The 23,465-nt window shown below is 39.0% G+C and overlaps 1 pseudogene; it reads left to right on the top strand.

Moving 5' to 3' along the window:
• The window catches only part of LOC139789724 (chondroitin sulfate proteoglycan 4-like), a 28,951-nt pseudogene extending 25,576 nt beyond the window's left edge, over positions 1–3,375 (top strand).
• The last annotated feature ends 20,090 nt before the right edge of the window (positions 3,376–23,465 follow it).

The raw sequence follows: 23,465 nt of genomic DNA, 5'->3' as shown, positions 1-23,465 counted from the left end.
TCAGTCTTCTGGTAATGTTTGATTTTGGTTTGTGTGTTCATGAGAAACTTTGCTGTGTTAAGTCTTCTCCCTGCCAAATCATCCTACCCTTTTTGAGAAACTGGGATTACAAAAAATATTAACAATGATGGCTTCAGCTGGATTTGGAATACAGTTCTAGACATGTAATGCTGGACTTCTTTTTATTTGCTCTACTCCTTCTTTGGGTTATTTTTGAAGAGAATAGTATTTACTGGTTGCTTGCAATGAAGAAAGATGCACTTTTTTCATGTCTGTTAATCATAGGAACATCCTACTAATGGATTTTTTGTTTGAAAAAGCCATGGACGATCTGTAGTTAGAAAAAGGGTAGCCCTGCTGATCTTCTGAAACATTACTAAAATACTGAATATAATACCTATATGAAAGAGTGAGTTGTGCATACAAAAACTGCCCTTTGTGAAAAATTACCGTTGCAAATCTATGTTTCTTATAATTGACATTTTTTAGGTTCCAGGAAATCTATTTTACAACATGATCTGAAAGCTGTAACCAGTGATGTGACCAGTGCAGAAAAGAGAACTATAACTTTCATGGTTGTGACTTCCCCAAAGCTTGGAAAGCTTATCAGAATAAATGCTTATAATATTACTCAGGAAAGCCTCGGTTTTACACAGTCTATGGTAAGCATTTACTTTATAATAAATAACTAGTTCAGGGGTATATAATAACATCAAAGGGCATCTCAGTTCTGCACATTAAACACACTTGAGTAACAGTAGTTTCCAACATGATTGGGTTTTTTTCTCTGCCAGTATTTTCAATGGTGTCTTAGGAGTGTTTTCATCTTGCAGCAATCCACAATTTCCTCATTCTATTTAAAGTCATTACAAAGGTAAACACAGAAATCCTCACCAATTTCATTCTCTTCTTAGCGCAGATACTAGTATCTGCTTGGAATGAAAAAAAAAAAGATAACCCTAATAAGATTGACATTGAACACTATTAAATATAAAGGTTGCATATTATGCCTGTTCTTCTTACAAAAATTTGCTTTCTCTGACTTTAAGTCTCAAAGGTGTGGTTTGGAAAGCTATTCTGAACCAACATATCCTTTTATTATCTGTCAGCTTTGTTTGTTTTGCTCTCTTATTGCCATTAAGAGTAAAATCAGCATAGAGAAAGCTTAAAGGTGAGGATGTACATATAGGAATTTATGGCATTATTCTGAATTTTTTAGACAATAAATGGTATGGTTTGGAGGCTGCTAGGAAAACAGACCCTGAAAGCCCTCTTTCCCTAGTGACCTCAGAGTGGGTGTTTGCAGTAGTTTCAGGATTAGCATGCTCTGCAGTCACAGCTCAGATTCTCTAGTGCTAACATGCTTCTGTGATAGCAGCACCGTTTGGTTTCTTTTTCTTTTTTCTCACCTTTCAAGCATATGTGATAGAAATGTGTGCTAATAAATTCCTTCAGGGTTTTTTCAAGCTGTATGTAGTATGTTACAGACAGTAAACTTAGAACTGGACCATCTCAGGCAGGTTGTCTTTGGTGATTATAAACTAACACATGCAATCTAGGTCAGTAGTTGCCTGGGAAGTCGTCAAGGATTTAAAAGGTTTAGCTGTCATCTCTCTGGGTCAGTGAATAAATTACAAAGTAGACCAGAGGCTGATTCTACAGGATGAGATGTAGTAAGTGTTCTGGTCTTGTGATAATTAGGTGTCCTATTGTAGTTTCAATGTATCATGGTATTGATCTTAAAGTTGTTGTAAAATTCAGTTTCAACTGATGAGAAACCTACTCTGAAAATACTGCCTTTTGCTTTAGTCCTAAAGAGATAAAAGATTATATCTTGTACAAATATGTGTGCTTCTCTGAAGATTTATTGCAGTATTCTTTTTTGAAGCTTAAATCCTCATGATGGGACTGATGGAATTCTATTGAGTATGGTGATCTGCAAGTTCAGTGAAAGCAGGAGTAGGGCAACCTAGATTCCTTCCTGTCTCCTAGGAATCTTCTTCCTGTGATGTAGAAATTTTCTGCTAAAAATTTCTGCCAGGTCTTTCGTTATGAGTATATTTCAATTGTCATTGGACTTTCTACTCTTCCTTCTGTAGTCTTTTACCAAGGACCTTTATCTAATCACCATGAAACACCTCATAAAAGTCCTGTCCAAGCCTTCAGTCTTTCATATGATTTTCCAGACACTGAGTCCAGCTCTGCTGATATCCTTATAAAGAGAAAACCCAGGTACTTGAATTCACTGAAGACACAGTCCAGCTGAGTTCTTGTACACCATTACTATTTCAAAATAGGTTTTGCAATATTTTTATCTCTGTTCCTTACTGAAGGCCTCAGAGAAAGAGAAATGCAAATTTGACAAATAGCAATCCTAGATTTGAAGTCATAGTGCTTCAATCTCATGAAAGGATTGTAAAGGAAGATTAGTGAATGATGCAGTTTTTGAAGATGCTCAGACATTCACCCAGGCTGACATTGATAGTGGTGTTGTTTTTCTAGAGAGAGGTGCAAATATGACAGTCATTGGTCTGCTAAAGGACTCCTTCACGTTTATGGTCAGGGCAGGTGCTATGCAGCCTGCGGTTGGCTTGTTGGCTGTTTTCAGTATTCCATTGTGCCATACAGACCTTCATTTGTGCAGGGCTTTACAACTGAAGTGCCTTCCATAGCCAGCAGCACCTCTTTAAAGATTCACACTGCCTCAAAGTAAGAGGCATCAGCCTCCTTTCAGAATGAAGAGCCTACAGAAACACAACAGAATATGGAACCAACCATCTGGCCAGGACAGAATCACTGGGGATATCTTTATGAGGAAGGTCCATTGGTAAATCTGGCAGTGGGAACAACTGGATATATGAGGATCAGGACCACAACTCAGGTTGATGCCAGGAGTCCTAGGGATCAAGAAGGTAAAAGCAGCAACCTTGGTACATTGTTATCCCCCTGGCCCTGGTGTCAGTGCTACTCATTGTTGCCCTTATTTCTATGTGCTTTTTGCTAGTGTGCCAGAAGAGAGGGAAGACAAAACTGCTGGTAAAAAGTCAAACAGATGCTGTCCTCAGTAGTACAGACTCCTCTCCTGAAGGGGTGTGAGTCAAGTACAGCCTCAACAGTCATGGCAGTAAGACATGATCAGCTGCTTCCTGCAGTGATCTCTCCGACTGTAGAATGGTCAGATGCAAACATCTGGTTAAACCTTGATGCTGAAATGATCCAGTATTGTTGAAAAATGAATCCAATGTTAAAGCACAATCAATATTGGGTGTAGTTGTGGCCAGTTGTGGTAATGCTAATTGATGTAGTATGGAAAAGAAAGTATACAGTGCTGACATAGAATTTGTCCTTTAATAAACTTATTTATTATAGATCAAATGATGCATGATTTATTAGAGGAAATCCACATACATGTGAAATAGTAATAATAAAAATCTTATGGATTACAGTGACCATAAAATAGGATTTCTAGTTGGAAGTCAGCAAAATTCCCCTCTTAGTACAGTTCAAAATTTTGCCCCAAAGATTTTGAGTGCATCCTCATGTGTGTACAATATTTATGTCCCACTACAGGGGTAAAATAGAATATTCTGTCATGGATGATCTATTTTTAATATAATTACATTTTTTTTAAGAAGCAGGTTTGCTGTAAGAGTCTTGTACTCTTTCCTGAACCACTACTTCTATTTGAAGAACCTTAAACTGTTTCCATACTCATAATGATACTAATGAAACTATGATACTAATACCTCAGCAATGTCATTGTGACCCAAAGGCTATCCAGATTACTAAAGAAACAAAGCTGTGATTATTTTGCCGGGTGTTCATCTGAGTCGCTGAACTGGAAATCTAGATTTCAATTCAGCAACAACAGTGCAGCAGTGACAGTGTATAAGGTTCCTGGTAAACGACTGCAAGATGTTTGTTCTTTTGTTCTTTTTTCTTATTTTATAACGGTCTGGCCTTTAATGACTGCAGACTGGTAAAATGCGTCCATGACATCTAATCCACCTGACACAAACTGTGTATATGCCAGTCAGCCTGTCTGCCGAATTGTCTGTAGGCTTAGGTAGTGTCTGCATATCAAAATTTCCTGTTCCTGACAGGGGGCTAAATTCTGCCTTCAGTGAAGCAGGCACAAGGGTCTATGGAATCTGAGTGTTCAGGCAAAGCGCAGCAGAATTTGAGTCCTCTGCTGAGTGCTGTTGTGTTGTGGAGCTACTGAGAGAAACAGTCCTGTGAGGAAGTACATATCTCCTTCTGAAGTTTCATTATTTATCCTTCACCTTCCAGAACACTGAACACATGTGACTTATCCACTGTATAATGTGTACAAAGTACTCTAATTTTGCTCTGGTGATAAAATGCGCAATAATTTTTATACCAAGGGAATATTTCTGTATTTTTGGAAATCCAAACTAAATATCAGTCTGGTGATACTAGTCTGCTGCTAGGGTCCATTCTTTATTCCACTGAGGACAAGAGCAAAAGTCTTGTTGACTTCAGAGAATAAACTGACTTGAAGGGAGTTGTACTGTGATCATAATCAGTCTCGTACTAAACCCTGAACTTCTCATCTGTTTTTGTATTTTTGCACTGTTACAGCTTCCAGTTAGCTTCTCTATAAAAAACACTGTGCTCAAAGTCAGGATACTGTTTCAGCACTGGACTCAGTTAACACTGGAATACTTTTGTTTGAGCCTAGGTACTGCAGTTTTCATTATTACAGAACAAATGTATGAGGCTGAGCATCCTTGGTGCTATTCATTTCACAATTCTTTGGTTTAGGTATTTTGTCGTTGTATGATTAGCTGTGTTTCTGTTCTTTTTTTTTTAAATATTTCAATTATGAGAAATTTTCACCAATGAGGAGAGCCAGACTAAGCCTTCCCTTTCTTTACCACCTTTGCCAATCAGTTGTGGTTGATTTTGAAGTAATGTCTTTTTCAGAGCCCACTTCAAGGAGAGTAGTCCATGTCTATGGAAAATAAGCAGCAACCTCTTCATCTGGTTAAGTTAGTGGAGCACCAGAGACTAAAATGTTCTCTAATTAGAATGTATTTGAACCCTGATACACAGGTTTTACTTCTCTGTCATTACCATTTTTCCTTGATGTTTTAGAAACTCTTAGCCAGAGAGGTGGTGCTGCCAGGCACTGCAGGGACACACCACCATCTTTGTGAAGGAGCAGCTCTTGCCACTTCTTAGAACTCTTTTCTTCTAACACCAAGCAGACAACAGCTTCTTCCAGATTCCAGCTGTCAGCAAATGATTTGCTGCAGCCTTGCTTCAGTGTGTTCTAGCCAGTAGCAGGAACCTGATCCTTTTACACCCCCTTCAAGGTCTCACACCAACGAGGAGTCAAGAATTATAATCCAACACTTTCCTGACACTTAAAGAAGTCTGTCTCACACTTCCCTCCCACTGAGGTCTTCCTGTCAACAGCTAGAGGTGTCATACTCCAGTATGTATCAGGAGACCAAGTGATATGCCTGCAGTTCAGTACCAAAATACTGCAAAGCTGAAGGTTGCTGGAGTCTGGTGGCAAAATCCACACTGTGGATCTGTAACAGGCTGAACAGAAGTATGAAACTTAATGTGTGCTTAATGAGATTTTGCTAAAAGTATGGTTGTAAAGACAGGTGTACCTGAAGTTGTGGTGCTCAGTCTGCAGTGATGATAGAACATAGAGCTGCCTTAGTGAGCACTGGTGATGGGAAAAAATGAGATCATGACATAATAGCGACTGAATAAAACATCAGCTCCTTATTTAGAACTCCAAAATTGAAAGGTGTCACGGTTTAACACTGGCCCAGCAATTAAACCGAGTAACAGACGCTCTCTATTAATCTCTCTCTCCTCCCTTATAAGAAAGGAGAGAGAATAAGGGAGAGAGACTTATGGGTTCACGAGGGCCAAGCCAGATTTCCTGATTTCCAGCTTCCGGCTGCCTGCCCTTCCTGCCTTTCCTGCTTCCTTTCCTTCACCCCGGCATCATGGAAGGATCCCATCCGTTTGCCTGCCTGTGGTCCTGATCCGTGCCAGCCCTTATCTGTGTTCTCCTGCCTCCAGTTCCCAACTGCTGCTGACTCCAGGAGTCCAGCCTGGACTTTCCCAGGGCTGCCCTGCAGCGTCGGTGGTGACGTGAGAGCTATTGGGGGAAAGGGGGGGAGGAATGTGGTATCCATTTTCTTGTATATTTGTATATATTTATTAATTTTTCCTCTTTATCATTACTGTTTCATTAAAGTTGTGTAGTTTAGTTTCCAACCCATAAGTCTCTCTCCCTTATTCTCTCTCCTTTCTTATAAGGGAGGAGAGAGAGATTAATAGAGAGCGTCTGTTACTCGGTTTAATTGCCGGGCCAGTGTTAAACCGTGACAGATTTATTGGCGCCCAACGTGGGGCCCGAGCTAATTGGCGCGAGTCCAGTTTAAATTTTGACTAATTTGCCTGAACAGTTTGAATTCCAATTCCAGTGGAAGAATGGCTTTGCTGAGCTGGAATCAGACCTTGTTCTTTGGAAATTTCACAGGGTTGGAGATTAAACCAATCATGCCGTATCTTTGGTATTTAGGGTATGTGATATGTGTTTTTGCAGCTGGAATTGCTGTTACTTTGTGGTTTGTTTTTCGTAAGAGCTGCTTAAGAACCATCGTTGCAATAGGGTCCTCAATACTGATGTATATCATGGTGCATGGTGCAGTAGTGTTTCATACAGAGATAAAAAACTTGGTTGGTAATTACACTCCCAGTTTTAATTTGGGAAATTATACCATCCCATCGTATTTTGGGCTGACTCCCCCAGATTTTAGTAACAATAGCATTTCATTTCTCAATCTTCTGGTGGGTGTTGTTAATTTTTCTCATATAGTGGTGAGGAGAAACACAAAAACCACAATAATGAGACTGAGCATGCCTTTTCGGAGGTCGAGAGTTGCTGTTCGGAGAGTGAGAGCTGCTCCTCGTACAGAGAGCACCCCTGCTCCTGCCTCCGCAACTGCTTCTTGCCCCCCCTCACACAAGGGCACAACTCAGATACGGCCGGCCAGCATCGCCAGTGTTAAACCGTGACAAAAGGACATTATTGAATTTCAGTGTTTACATTCTCTGAGCAAGAAATTCTACATGAAAAATACAGAAAACACTGTAAATCTTTTTTTAAAAGATAACAAAGCCTAAAGGCCTGGTTCACTAGTGAAGTGTGCCAGCACTCAGTTTTCTTCTTCTGTTGGTGATACTGTGAGACAACCCTGCCAAAATGCCTGGCATAATATGGAGTATTTTGATAAGAACTTTATATTGATGTAAGTATATTGTTTTTGTGATTACTCGGTTTCATACAAAATGCAGAGATAATGTTGTAATTGATAACTACATATGAATTTTACTTCAGTACAGTACCCTGAATCCTCAGTTAAAAAAAAAACCAAACAAATCTGCTGCGATTAAAGCTTTCCGTGTGGATAACACAGAACAGCCTCTGCCAGAGGACAGTTACTCTTGTTCTTACATAGGTATTTAATATAGGTGAGAGTAGTGAACTCTGGATGAGCTGAGGTCACTGCCTTAGTTAGAAGTCCAGTTTTGAGCTGGTAAAAACTGGTAAAAAATCACTGAGATGAATCTCATCATGAGTCTCCTAAAAATCAGTTTAGAATATCCCAAAGAAAAACTGGTAAAAAATCACTTAGATGAATCTCATCATGAGTCTCCTAAAAATCAGTTTAGAAAATCCCAAAAAAACCCATGTACTTACAGATTCTTTTTGTGATTTCAGGAACATGCATATATTATAGTTGTAATCTGGTTGAATTTTTTTGTTATGTCACTTGGAAGCTGTGTGTTCTTTTTAATGAAGATGGGGTTTATGAAGGATTCCCATTTCTTACCAAATGGAGTTCTAAGCTTTGGAAACATATATAAAATCAATAAATTGTTGTGCTTTAATCCACATCCTTATGTTTTTGTGCTTTGTTTAAAGACCTGTAAAATACTGTGGTCAATGCAGAAACACAGCAGAATCCTGTTACCAGTAACAATGTTCTTCCAGCTGTTCTGATGTTTATTTTTAAAATGTGTGTGCTGAGGTTGCTGCTGTGCTACACCCATTGTGTCTCTGCCATAACATCTGTGGCCGAAAAATGAAATGTCACTCCAGCCTCACACCAAAAGTATTGTTTGACCAGATTTTGATTTTTTTTGATAATTGGCCTGGTCTGTGGTTGTTCTCGTAACTTGAGATAAGGAAGTAATTCTTGAGACATCAAAAATGCTGGTGGCCTGAGGGGGAGTTTTGTGACTCCTGCTCTGTGACTCAGGTGTCCTGGGCGTAGAAATCTGTGTCAGCAGTTTTGCCATTCAGTCTCAATGTCGTGTCCCTCCCACCCATGCCCTCCTGCAACTCAGAAAATGTTGGTTTGGGAAATAAAAAAAATAGGACAGAAATGGTCATAAGCCTTTTATGTTTTTCATTTTATTAAAATAGTAGTACCAGCTACAACTTTCACTGCAGTAGCCTGTTCCTACCTACAAGGCCAAATTCAGCAGTGAATCTACATAACTGTCCTCAGCTACAGGCCTCTGTCTGTCATTCACTATAGTTTTCAAGTCAGTCCTTGTGATGCTGTGTTGAAGTACATTCTGTGAATATTTTTAGGCATGCTGAAAATAATTGTCCTGGCATATTCAATGGAAACTGTATTAATTTATCTTCACTTGTTTCAAGCTAAGTAATTCCTGCCAGAACATGCATATCCCAAATGCAGTCCCAGAACAAAATGTTCTTTCATTACAACTGGTAAAATCCATGATTTCACATCTCTTCATAGGGAAAATGTATGATAAGGTGCTTGTTTTATGTGATGTTTTTCTCATTTCCAGCCTTGGTGCATGATCATTTTTGTGGTAATGCTTTATGTGTGCTGACATACTTAGAAAAGTTGTTGTTTGCAGACTGAGGTTTTAGCTGCAAAACCTTTTCATGGCATCACAGTGAGAGAGGCATCAGGTTTCATAAATTTGTTGGGGAAAAATGAAAACTGAGCAGATTGAGCATTGGTATAGGATTGTACTGAGTGTCAGGACTTCTGCAAGAACACAGGCAATGGATCAGAATAATTCAGTGTGTGAAAGCTCACAGTGATTTTAATACACTGTACAACTTTATCTTGCATTGCAGCTCCTACATATGGTGCACAAAGGTACATTGATAAGGAGATTCTCAAGTGAATAAAAAATAATTGGAGGAATCAAAAGTTTCTATTTCATATACAAGCATATATTCAAGAAGATATTAATGAGATTGAATCTGTAAGGGTATAGGCACATGGGAAGTAAGCTGTTTTGAGACATGTGAAGCATGGGAAGCTGCTTTGCTACCAGAGAGTGCTGAGGAAAAGGTTGGTTAGAAGAGCAGAGGAAGGTGGGAGGGTGGGAAAGATACAAGTTATCTGGGGTTAGGTGGAGTTTCTAAAACTGAGGTAATTAGGAAGCAGATCTATGGGTGCTTGTTTGAAAGGCAGAGATGACATGCTGGGCTATGACCCACCATGCTGCCTGGGGAGCTTATCTCACTTCCAGAGAGGAAGGGAAGCAGAAGAATCAAGACAAGTTTTGTTTCCATTAGAAGGGAGAGTTGTACTTGGTGTAGGTGATAGAATGCCTTAGAAATTCAGTGTGCTTTTTCTTCTGCTTCCTTCTGCAGCTGGCAGGAGATAGAGTAGAAGTAAATATCCTATGTCATGAACATTGTGAAGGTTGACTTAATAAAAGTGGCTGCCTGTCCAGAAGTTTGGTTGTGATTCACCAGATCATATAACTGAAATCCCTCTCTATAAAACCACTGCCCAGCCTGGCTGAGCTGAGTTGCCTGGAGTGTAACTCAGGGGCTAAAGTCTGTTGGCATGAGTATTGCCTTAAAAACAGAGCTGCATCATTCTTAGTGTCTTGGTCAAAGTGCAGAAAGGAACAGGGTGAACTTGCCCAAGGTTTTTACTTATTGTAATCACAATTAATGATTAATGGTAAATCTGGTTATCTGCGGACACTTAAAGGTATTTATAAGGAAGGAAACAGAGGTTTTGATTTTGAGCAGTGAGCTCTAGGACTGAAATTAGACCAGGTGTTAAAGTAAGGAGAGCTGGAATAAATCAGATAGCAGAACAAACAACTGCCTACTTCACAGCATCTCTGGTCAATCTGTATTGTCCCTCTAAGGTCCTGTACACTGCTAGGAGTGCTCCAGTATAACCATCAGTAAGTCATGTTGCCCATTTTCCTTCTCTGAATCACCTTGCTCCTGGTTTTAGGACTTATTTTCATTGAGTCTTCCTTCTTGTGTTAATTTCTGGGATTCTGAGATGGCTCTTTGGTGGTCCTTGGTTCTAAGTATGTGATCTGCTCTCTGGAGCCCAGTACTTCTGTTTGTGCTGCTCAGGAGCCAAGAGGGTGGTAATGGTTTGTCATCACTGATCTGTGTTCTGGCCTACTTCAATCTGAACCCACAAGTTTCAATTAAGGACACACTATAACCATTTCCATATCACTGTTTTCCCAGAAAGCCTGAAAGTTTCTAAAATGGTGAGTTCATGAAGCCTCTCAGTGATGCTATAACTCAGGAAGGAGCTGCTTGTTCCAGCACAACCCAGCTCAGTGGCAGCAAGTGCTGTCTGTTTCTGGTGGACATTGGTCACTCAGCAGCCTGTTTCATGTTGTATCAGGCTGTTCAGTGTATTTCAAGGAATATCATGGCTGCTGTTTTCAACTTCTGAACTTTCATAGTTTTGGGGATAAAACAAACCAGCCCTGCTACATATGGGTTGTTCTGTAGAACACTTTGAAATAAATAGCAAAATATACCTTTCCTTAACTTTCTCACATGCTTTTCTGATAATATGAGGCACAGACCCATTTTTTTCTTTGCTATTGATTCCATAAACAAAAGACAAAAAATGATGGGTCCAGTTGTTTGTGTGGCTTGTGCAGAGTCCACAGAGTATATGACCACCTTTGTCTAGCAAATGAAGAGCAGCTGTAGCTGGAAATGTGTTTTGGATGCTATATGGGGAAATTGTCCAATGGGTTAAACTGACAGCACATGCTTAAGCAATACCAAAGGTAGATCCAGCAAGTGTCTCAAGAAGTTATTTTATATTCTTGTTTATATTTTCTATACAGGAATGAAAATTGTTGTTTTCCTATTAGGAAATATTTCCTATTTATATTTACAGAGTACTTTACTGAGCTTAACTTATTGTCCCGTGCCAGAATGGGTGATACAAGTGACTAATAGCTTTCACACAACACGTGATTTGGGGTGAAGGAGATGCCTGACTCTGCAATGTGCCTTTGAAGATTCCACAGGCACAGGAAATGTCCTCACTTGCTTTCGGGGTGAATACACAAGACTCCCAGGTCTTGTGAAAATAACACAAGTGTTACAAATGCAGAGTATTACACAAAGGATCTGTAGCCTTGCTGGTTGGAAGTGGCTTCTCTGTGCCAATTTGGTCCTTCAAACCTGGCTCAGAAGGCTCTCTCACAGAGGGTGAACACCATTGGCACCAGGATGTTGCTCAGCCTGTGAAATCTGGTGTGTGGGCCAGAGCCATTGCTAACAAAAAATGAGCCACACTGAGTTCTTTCACTGCGAGGTGAATCACAAAAGGACCTGAGTGTCACTGCACCTGCTTAATTGATGACATAAATCAACATTCAGAAAACCTTGAACATTTGAGTCCTGGCAATGCCTTGTTTGAGTGGTAGATGCTGAAGTCAGACTGGACATTCTTTAGGCTTGTCTTGGACTTAAATTCTCCTCAGACATGGAGTAGGGAGCAAAGGGCTGACAGGTCAGAGTAGCAAATGATCTGACTCTAGCCTACATCTTAGCTGCATTAAACCAAACTATGTTTCCTTACTGTGTTTGGAAACACCACACACTGTGGGTATAAGTTGGTGGTAGATGATGGGGGTATTCATATGATCTGGGGGAAATCCAGGGAAATCCTCTCTGACTGAGCAAGGTGTCCCACTCCCAGGAGAGAGCCCAGAGCATCCAAAGAGTCGTGGGCGCTCTTAGCAAAGCATGGTGGATAGACAAGGAGTCAGAGACTAACCCATCATTTAGGGTGCTCTTCAGAATGGTAGGGTCAGCTCTGTGGTAAGTCAGGTGAGTGCTCTGCCCTTTTTGCTACTGCGTGCAAAGAGCAAGAGAAAGGTATCTTTCTCTCCAGGGGAACCTTCTGAGTGCTCTGGAGAAAACAGATCATTTGGTTTAGACACCTGAGTGTGCTCTGGCTGTGTCCTGCAGCTGCCAACCAACCTCCCTTTTGTCATCCAGACCTTTGCCCTTCCTGCTGGTTGGTGCAAGCAGCTCCAGGCACATTTCACTGGCTACTTAGAAAACTTTTCAGATACCTAAAGTTCTTTGTACCCTGTGGATGAGTTAGTGTGTCTAACTCAATAGCTGACAATTTTTATTTTCAATAAATTTTTTAAAAGTGAAATCACTGACTCTCAAGAGTGGTATTTTCTAAGCACTCCAATCTTCGAGGATAAAGGTATTGCATTAATTCTCTTCTCCAGGGAGCTGCTCTTAGATGTCAGTGAATGATTAGGGTTTTTTTTCCCTCATTGTTTTAAAACTTTGGATTTTGTTGTTTCCTGTTTTTAGATAAACAGTCCCACAGAAACCATATCAACTCTTTCTGTGAAGTCTCATGCAAAGCAATTTTTCTGACATTTTACAGTCACATGGCACATTTTCCCATTGCTTTTTTCAACAATGCTTACTTTGTTCTCAGGTTTTGATGAGTTATATTTATCTATGTCTTCTCTGTCTTGACGAGATGTTTCCCTGTTGTTGCTCCAGCTTTTACTGTGATTCTAACATATGATAAAAGAGCCCAGCTGGCAGCTGATGTGCATCTACCATGCCTGAGTCTTTCTGAGATGTGTACAATGCAAAGTCCCTGTCTAATAAACCATGCTGTTTTGGAACCACTTTACAAGAAGGTATTTTGGCTTGTTTTTAAAAATTAAGGAGACAGCTGTCACATAATGCTGCCTGGATTTGCTGCAGAACTAACTTTTATTAAATGCTGTTTCAAAGAGTGTAGGAACGGTGTGTGGGGTTCAACTTCAAGATCATTTGTGATTTACCATCACGTTTTTCATGTCAGGGCACTTCAGAACCCTGTTCTGTATTCATCTGAAAGTGATACAAACACGTCTAAGCTAAAAATACATTAGGGACGATCTTGCTAAGCACAAAAGAAGTCCCATCATCATGTATAAATGGGAAGAATACTTAATAGGAAGCTGATAAAAAATTTTATCTGCTCAAATATTCCATGCAGTCAGCAAAGCCATCTTTTACATGTGGCAAAGATGGTGTGAGGTTATGGGAAAAGAGAGCACAAAAGGTGTATTAGCATAATGCTGTCATCTCTTTGCTGAGTTTTGAGTTTTGTGGGATCTCATGGAATTTCCTTGTGTCTCACCTATGCTGGCACTCCTAATTCTTGTAAAAGAACTAAAACCACTGATGATAGGCACTGAGTCCAAACGTTTTCAGTGGTTCCCCCAGTCCTCACTATCAATGTGGCAATTTTTTATCAAAAGGAATCACTGGAAGATGAGAAGCAAAAACAAGTTTAATAAAGTATTGATTCTCTTGGATTTGTACTCTATAGGGCCTAGTCCTGCCCTTCCTCAGGGTCACTTTCAGCTGTTTCCCACATATCATAAACAGAAAATCTCCAGTGTGTCATGTGGCTAATTCATTTTTTCTTTCTTTTTTCTTGTTTCCTTTTTCTTTTTTCTCTTTTCTTTTTCCTTTTCTCTCTTTTCTATTGTTTTCTTTTTCCTTTTTCTCTCTTCTGTTTTTTTTTTTTTTTCCTTTTTCTGTACTTCTGTTGAAATGGGAATCTGGGCTTCCAAGAAACATCAAACATGTTCACACACAACTGTATCTGAGGGAAATGACTGTCAGATGGAGTTCATGTCATCCTAGAGAGCAGTAACACTGAACAGGAACTACAAATGACTACAGATGCCTGTAGAAGCCCAGTTCAGCCTGGTCTGGAATCCTTGGCTGTAGTGGCTTGAGGATGTCATCTTGATACTGCATTGATGGGAGCAAAAATAGAGCAGATTTTTTGCAGTGTTGATGTCTATTTTTGGAAAAGTAGCTGGATTTGCAAGCTCAAAACAGACTGATATGGTGAGGAGGAATATTTGAGGCTATCAAATCTCTCTCTCTTTTGGGAAGACTAATAAGCCGCAACTATTTTGCTGCACAGAAGAATGGCCAAGATCTGGCTTGATGATGGACAATGGAAGGTTCACAGCTAAAAGGTAGTACAGTAACAAAAAAAAAAAATCAGCATGAACTTTGAAGCTAACTGTGAAGAACTTCAGAACTAGCAAAAAACATTTCTGATTTCACAGCTTAGCTACTGCAAAGACATACTTGGGAATGTCATCATGCCTTTTTTTGTTCGGAAGTCTTCAAATTACGCCTGACAATCTTTCTTAAGTAGATACTGTAATCCAAAGACATTGATAGGCTTAAACAGACTTAAAGCTTGAAAATCTATGGATTCAAGGATTGAGTGAAGCCTTTTCAAGCAGGAATGCCCCAGTGAAATAATAAGGTAAAACAGGAATGCCAGTACTTGAGCAGAGGGATCCTAACACAACTCTTTTGGAAGGGCTGGCCTATCTTGTACCCCTCCTGGGCACAGCACATGGATTGTCTCCTTCTTGGCCCTTAGTTTATTCCCATCCCCAAAATCTCCAGTCTCTGGTGCCGGGGGTGGAGGATAATGCTTGCTTGAATACATGGACTTACAAGGTGGTGGGATAATCATTAAGCTCTTGCCTATCGCTCACCTTGCTCTGACAGGCAGACTGATCCCTAAATAATGATTTCTCTTAAAATAATAAAAGAGATGTAGTATGCTCTTTACCTATTTGACTTACTGTTAGTATTAGTATTCTGCTAGACATTTTTGGGTGTAACCAAATGCCCTAGATTTTAAATGTTGGTTCCAGTTCACTTGTTCTGTGTTATCACAGATGGTTTTCTCGCAGTCTAGTGAGACTTTGGTTTGGAATGGAAGTTAAAGGGTTGGAAGGAAAGAGCAGATCAGGAAGGGTTGCTTTATCCTCCCTTAGGCAAAGTCCACCAGGAGCAGTCCTCGCAGTGCTGTGCTCCGAGAGCACTGCAGCTCTCCTCCTGGATGATGTGCGGGTACTTTAGGTGCTTTCCCATTTCTAAACAGAGGAAATTAATATTCCTTTTCAAAAGGAAATGATACTGGCATTTGTTCCCAAGTGAACTTCTTATCTTACTTTAAAGACTAAGGTAAGGATGTATCTATGGTGCTGGAGGTTTTGTCCTGCATTTGCACAGTATTTACGCAGCTCATGCTCTTGGAAAATGGAGGAAAGCACACTGTGTTTCTCACTTTGTGTCCAAATTCCTAACTGGCTTATAATAATCAGTCATCTGGCATCTATTTAATGTCCTTGATGAAATAAGGATGGTAGTCTGAAATGGGTATGCATAGAACAGGTGTCTGTGTCATTGGAAATTACCAGAGTAATGGGTAAAGAGGCCAAAATCCCTGGGGGGATATGCAGTCTCAGTGACCTTTTCATAATAAATGGACTTAATTTAATTTTTTTGAGCATTAAACTGTGGTTTCTGGCTGTTTTTTATTGTTGTATGTTTGTTTGGCATTTCTGTGATTTGGTTTGGTCATTTGTTTGCTTTTTTCCAAGACAAAACTGTTGCAAGGTTCCCTAATTCCTACTTTTTAGTACTGCTGTATTTATTTCTAATAAAATGCCCCACATGATGCTTTATGCCTGCACTGAGATTCTTAGTCTAAAAATAAAAGCACTTGTCAAGTTAAATGAGATAACATAAATAAAGACAAGCAGGTTGCTTTTACAAAAGCTTAATTCTTCTTCAACACTAATATTTTGAATTGTGATAGTTAAACTGTTTGAAAGCAATGGAAATTATTGCAATAGGGTAAATAGCATGGAAGAACACTGTTAGATTGCTGCCTAAGAAGTCAAAAGAGTGGGCTTTTCCTAGGTTAAAAAGATGCAGGATCTTAAAAGCATGAAATGTCAGCAAAATAAAATCAGATTTGCAAAAAATATTTCAACTTTAAAATCACAAATTAAAAACAACAACAAAAAATATTTTTACCAAGAGCAGATTTATATTGTATCTTCTACCTTTTCTCTGAGTGGAATTCAAATTAGATAATTTTTAGAGTCATTAGATGATAATGCCATCCCAGCAGAAATGTGTTTGCTGCCTCTCACGCAAACTGCCCCAGCAGGCAAATGTTCGTGTGCCTCACAGTGGCACCCACCCTCTTCTTTCCCACCACAGAAAGAACTGCCACACCTCTCTGAGGCCACACAGCTGCTCATGCCTATTTCCATCCCTCTTCTTGCCTTGTTCTGCCTGTTCAAACTATACAGCTAACTCTGCCTGTCTTCTTGGTACATGCTACAGCACCCTCATCTACAATAGTAATTCCCTTTCACTGAATTTAACTGGTGCAAACTTCCATAAATCCAGCCACTACTGCAGTGACTTTTTCCAAGTGTTGTGTAGTCTTGATGTAGTGTCATAGACAGTTAATTGTCCACATTTTTCAATGAAATGAGAGAAATAATGAATACCAGATTAATGTCTCTTCATGGGCATTGGAAGCATGGTAATGATAGCAGCTGGAGGAGGAAGACAATCACACAGGTCTATATCTGTCCTTCTTGAAACTCTCTGCAGTGCCCACTTCCATGTAATAAATCTGTTCTCTGGTCACAGGATACAACTGTGCTACAGGCTCAGCATGTTTATTTTTGATGTGTTTATGGAAAATGCTGTGCACTAACAAGAAACCCCAACAAAAACATTTAGTCTGACTGCCATAGGCCCTGTTTAAAAAAAAAAAAAAGAGTAAAAAAAAAGCAGTGGTATTACTGTGGATAAAGATTATGCGATCTTGCCTGCAATGTGTGTAACACAGAATGACACTCAAGTTTTCTCAGTAACTCTGTTATGTCAACATTTCCTGGTTGCAATACTCATTGGTTTCTCTTTCAAGAAGTGTTCCCATGTTCTCTTTTGCTTCCTGATTTCCTTCACACTTAGTTCTTCTGAAAGACAAGAAAGGAATGGATTTTTCACTTTATCCAAGCCATTACTAGTCAGGTATGCTCTGAAGGACATTCAGCATGTAATCAGAGTGTTTTTTTCATGACATCAGCATTGAGGAAGAAAAGAAGTGACTTCTGCCCTGCTACTACTGAGGAACATGATAACTAGGGAAACAGAGTCCTGTGAAACTAGTTGTTTTTATGGGAAAAAAAACAAAACAAAACCAAAAACAAAAAACCAGCTGGCTCACTGAAAATAAGCAGGAATTTGAGCTTATGACCACAAGCTGTCATCATCTGAGAGAAAATGCAGAGTAAGTTTGAAAAGACTTCTTTGCCAGCAAACAGGAACAGTTTACTAATCTAATGCTTAGCTCTGATATATTTTAAAATGGTTAGTTGATTTCTTGGCAAAAAAGAAGTCCTAATTGTGAGTTTACACACACCAGGAATGTGTGCCTACACTACATTCAGCTTCTTAACTTGACAGAGTATTAAATACTTTTCACAGGCCAAAGTTCTTCAGGTAGAAGAGAATACATAGGGCAACTCCTTGAAGAAACAAGGAGAGGTTGGTCATTTAGTTGCACACAGCTGAATTAAATGACCAAGTACATCTGTACTGTGATCTAGCAGTTCTGGTGATAAAAATGAGGAACCTAAGGCAGTTCTTCACTTCTTGGGGAATCCAAACTATTTCATCTCAGTGGAAAGAACCTGATGTAAATGAATGCAGTGCCTGATTCCATACTGGCTTACTCTGTCCTTAAAACCACACTGCATCTAACACAAACAGGGACTTAGTTTTAAAAGTATGCTTTAAATATTCAGAACTGTTATTGAAGGTGATCGTGTAATTTTAGAGTGATCAGGATCCTAGATGAGGTATCCTAATTAGGAGATACCCACCTGGCACAGCGGTTTCAGTACTTTTATGTAAGTAATATAAGTTTTTATATAAGCTATATATAAGTTTTTATATAAGTTATATAAATAATTCATCTGACCTGTGTGGAAATTTCTCTGCATATAAATAATGTGTAATTTTTAAAAAATTAAAATTATTATTCAACCTCCTGTCATGTTTAACAAGGCTTAGAATTATGCCCTGCAAACATTTGGCATGTCAAAAAGTTTGAAAAAATCTGCATTTTACTACTGCCTAAATTTATGTTTCTTCCTTCTTTGTTATGATATTTTGAGGTAGTGTGAACAAAGAAACCCCACAAGTCCAAAACTGAAAGAAAGAAGTGAGAGAGTGTGAATGTTCCTTCTCCAGACATTAGGTCATGAATATTTGTGCTGTTTTATGCATTAACAGCTAAAACAGAAAGAGGCATCAATTTCCATATGTAGTTGCCCATATTGAGCAGTGTTTAACCCAAAGCACAGCACATCCTTTCCTGCTTCTCTTCAGTTACAGTAGTATTGAATTAATTGGTATATCACTCCTTGGCTCCTTTTATAAAACAGGAGCTGCTTTGGGAGGAAATTAAGTGTTTGAAAAGTTAGCTCTACCTGAAATGGCACACATTGATCCTATATGATTTCCTTGATTCTCTGATCTCACTCTTTTCCAGTGCAGTTAATTTAGAGGGAATTTAGGCCTGCTGACATTGTCTTGCTTTTCTGTTGCTTCTTGTGCATTACACATATGTATTATACATGTCATAAATTAAAACAGTAAACCAGGAATGAGCACTGGAAAATGCTTTTGAATTACTTCTATCATTTAATCTGCAGGATACAGTATCTGAATTACTTAAAATGAGGAAAAGAGTGCTTACTGTGACATATCTGTCACCAGTAGAGCTAAGGGACTAAGCCAGGAAGGCTGAAATATTAATACTGAACAATACTGGAGACATTATGTATCTTCCTTGTAATTCAAGAAAATAGCCAGCAGATTGTGATTATCCCTTCAAAGCGCCATTGCAAACTATATAGTTTATTACTATTTAAAAAAGCCAGCTCATGATCTGCATTTCAAAATTAAAAAGTATTTTCAGATGATGCTGGGTAGTCCTAAATCTTGCATACATCTTTGTGCATCCGTTCTCTCCTGGGACTGTTTTCGCTACAGGCCACTAATCCAATTAATCCATTATCTGTACTCTACCTTTATCAAGACAAAGTGAAGTATCGATTTCCAAGCATTACACAAATTGACAAAGTAGAGTATGCCATTTGAATGTAGTGATTTCCCCCAGAGTCACATTATTATCAAGATTCACTAGGCCTTTCTTAGTCTAGACCTATATCCTTCTGAGCAGACAGACTCATTTCTAGAAAAATGTGTCGTCCATAGAAGAAACATAGCATGTTTTTAAAATGTCTCACTTGCTTTTAGGATACGGGTGCATAGTTCTGGCTGGTACATTAAAAATACTATTTCTTCCACATTAGCACCAATTTGTTATGATGTGGTTTTACACACCAGGTGAACATATTACATACATACCTGTGAAGACTGGAATAGTACCAGCAGCAGCTTAAGAAAGTAGCTATGTAACAAGTGATACAAAGGTTCATCTAATCTTTTATTTCATGTCCACCAGTGTACAGTGTTGGATACCTTCCCAAAATGTAAATCAAGAGGGGATGCATGCATAGGATCTGTTTATATGCTCCTAAGATACATCAATCTGTGGATTTTCAGAATCAAAGGAATGTTTTTTAATTCAGTAGCCCATAGTGGCTTTCTCTGCCATAATTCTGTTTAGTTGCTTCTTAAATGCATGTAATTTTCTGCGTATGTAATTTCCTATGATGCAAGAGTCAGTAACTTTAAAGTACTTCATTCAGATACTGGAAAACAGTTATCACAAATCTCTTCACAATATTCATGACTTTACTGATGTCTATGGTACCTCTTCTAATTTTCCTCTTTCTAGTCCAGCCTATATGTTTCTTCTATATTTTCAGCACAATGTTTGTCTAAATGTATGATGAATTCAGTGCTACCCTCAAAGCAGGTAGGCCTGGCCATGGCAAGACAATGGATACACAGCAGTTATCATAAATTCAAGTGAGTTGTCCCTTGGGATGTAAGAGAAAATGTGTTTGCTGGTAGAGGTGCCTTGCTGGCTATCCTATTTGACTGAATTGCTCTGCAAAACAATATCTCCACTGAAAAATGTAGCATGTGTAGCGAACACAGCACTCAACTGCTAAGCTTGTATTGAAATGGTCAGCAAACATGCACTGTTGTGATTTTCCAACTGATTTTAAATACTATGCTTGTCTTCAATGACACCACTGTTCAGCACAGGACCCTTGCCAGCAATAAACTCTGACTAAGAACAGCAACTGAAGTATTTATTCACAAACACATTTTCAGGCTACACATGGTTGCTCTCTGCACATGCATTTCCAATAGCATGAAGATGGTTTGTTGTTGGTGTTATTTCTGCTTCAGTTGCTTGAATTTTGCCCATGCTTATGGAGCCAGACTGCCAGTGAAACAAAGACCAACTCCAGACCTTGAAGACAAATGTGCTCCTGTCAATCTGATCAATGAGCAAGGTGGAGGACAGAGCAACTGTCTCATATTGTGGCTCAAAAACCTGTGATTTATTGAGCTACCTACAAAAGATAAATGAGGTTTTGTGTCAAAGTGAATCTTTTAATTGAATGTGTCCCAGATAGAGATGACCTTTAAAGCTGTGCAAAGAAGATACAATCTGAAAGAAAATCTGGTTCATATTACTAATTATCCTGTGCCTTTTCCTGGGTTTTGCTCTATTTATAATTCAATGAAACAGTATCTGCTATTTTTGGTGTCTAAGATAAACATTTATTTCTATTGCTGGTACTAAGCAGCTAATATAGGAAACCTTTTTGCTGGAACAAGGTGGATGTGATGAGATGAGATCATCACTGCTTGGTCCACTAGCATACCCTGCACAGCGCAGCGGAGTCTGGCTCTCTCCCAGGCAGCAACCCAGGACCTGAGTAGCTATAGACCATGTCTATAGTTTCTGCTTGAGACCTTTTTTGGGATATCCCTCTCCATTGGTATGGTTGCTTGTCCTCTTGTACCACTGCTGCTGACTCTTAACCATATGAAAAATTTTGTAGTGTTAGGATGGTTCTGGCTGAATGCCTTGCAAATGTTGGGGTCCTGTCCTACAAATAATTCAACATTGGCTGATAGTTCTGGTTACGTCTTGCCACAAGGGCAGAGAATGCCTGTGTTCTATCAGAACACAGAACTACTCAGTTTCTACTCAGAAACCAGGAAAATCTAGTAGATGCAGTAGGATGTGAAAGTAGACAAGCAGTATTCCTGTCTTACCATGAGGAAATTGAGTCAGGGCACAGCCAGGGTCTGTCATTTAATTTGGTTTGATTAACATTCCTGACAGCTTCCTCCAAACATTTATTGTCTGGGATGCTAACAAAAAAATGCATTTACGATGCACATTTATATAGCTTGAGCTTCCTACCACAGAAATGTTTACTGTTTGATTTGCTTAGGCAACAATGTTATCCAGACTTCCTTCGTTGTTCTCTAGGTAAATATTACTGGCCATGTAGGCCATTTCCCTTTCAGTGACACCAAGAATAAGAATGAAAATAGTAACACTTATAAATATAAAGCAATGTAAATCAAATTTCTAACAGTATTATATTGCATGCTAGAACTACTTAAGTTGAAAGAAAACCCGTGAAAGTCAAAAATCACCAGATAAGGGAAGGAAGATTCTCTGGGGTTTATAACTGGCCACCGTAAAGCAGTCCAGCAGATGGTCTGAAGTAGAAAAGAGAAAAGCCAACATGCCTTCTAGCTGGTGATTCAAAAAGTCTTTAAAATCTAGTAGTTCTTTTAACCACCATTTTTTTTCCAGAATGGAAGGAAAAGGTATGTAGTTCTTTCCTTCATTTAAAACAAATATTTCAGAGTGCTGTGATTTTGAATGACTCTTGCTTGTAATAAATGAAATGCTATACATTTGAAAACACTGGTGTTGCATGCAGGTGCTGTCTGTAAGTATACATATTGCTACACTCCACACAGGCTGTTTTCTTTCCCTTTGAAAAATACATTAACATGGTTATGCTGAACTAATGGCAAGCTGCTTAAATATTGGCTAAAAATCATATCAACAATTACAGAACTTCAGACTTCTTCATATTACTGCCATGATTTCTGCAGCAAGGTTTGTGTAAAGAGGAGACTTTCCATATATACCAAACACATTCTCTAAAAAGTCATCCAATAGTATAGATGTGTCTTCAGATCAAAGCTGTGGGAAAAGTTAATGACTGACTTTTTAAAAGCGCTGGATAATATCTGAGAGGTAGTAATTTCATAGTACTGTGTTTGAAAACATGCCAATGCTTTTTCTATCTACCTGCATGGTGTGAAGACATGCCATATAGATTAAAATACTACAGAAGGTTCAACTTAAACAAATGAAGACCTGAAAATTAAACACTTGAGCTCTGCCACTAAACCATTCATTAAAGCAATGCGTGTCAACCATGCTTTCTCCATTAGATGCAGTGCATGTGATAGGCCATCTCCGGAGCTGGTCCTTGGCAGGGAGAAGTTTTGAACATTTTTTAATGAGAGAGTTGAACCCTAATCTGGTGCAATCATTTTACAGGCTCTTTCTTTGTACCTGTATATTATTGAGCTGAAGTTGAAAGGCAATGGCTCTTACAGTGATTATAACATGATAATTTAATTCCAGACAGGGATTCCAGTTGAAGCCACAAAACACAGGAAAGCAAAAAGACATCCACTTTCAACCAGTGGTACTTTCCTGCTCTCAGAACTTTCCTAGTAGAGAGTTAAACATCAGGAACTGAAGATTTCTGTAGGCATGCAGTTTGACCTCAAGGAATATCTTCCACCTTGAGGCATAGTCAGCAGAAAAGAGAATGTGGTTTGATACTTTGTAAGTAAATTAGAAAATCAGCAGAAACTTTTAGCTTATCCACTTAAAGCTTTAGGCATGAGGACAGCTTGTAATGTCCAGTCATGAAATAACACAGAATGAGTCTGTGCATGTGGACAGATAATAAGAATATAAAAGTAGACATAGCTCATAAATAAATTGCTGGTGCTTGTTATCATATTGATGGCTTTGTCAATCATTTTCATCCACTGTCAGTTTTCCAGTGGCAATCTCAGCAATCAGCAATTCTACATCACTGGAAAGCCTTGACTACTGGATGGCACTTGAAGCTCATGACCCTTTCCCTAATGGGAAGTTGGCCAGTCCCTTTATTTTAGTCTGTTTCGATGCACATGCTTTTACATTTTA

This window comes from Heliangelus exortis, chromosome Z (assembly GCF_036169615.1).
Source record: "Heliangelus exortis chromosome Z, bHelExo1.hap1, whole genome shotgun sequence".
NCBI classification, from domain to species: domain Eukaryota; kingdom Metazoa; phylum Chordata; class Aves; order Apodiformes; family Trochilidae; genus Heliangelus; species Heliangelus exortis.
This window is presented reverse-complemented; position numbering and strand designations above follow the sequence as displayed.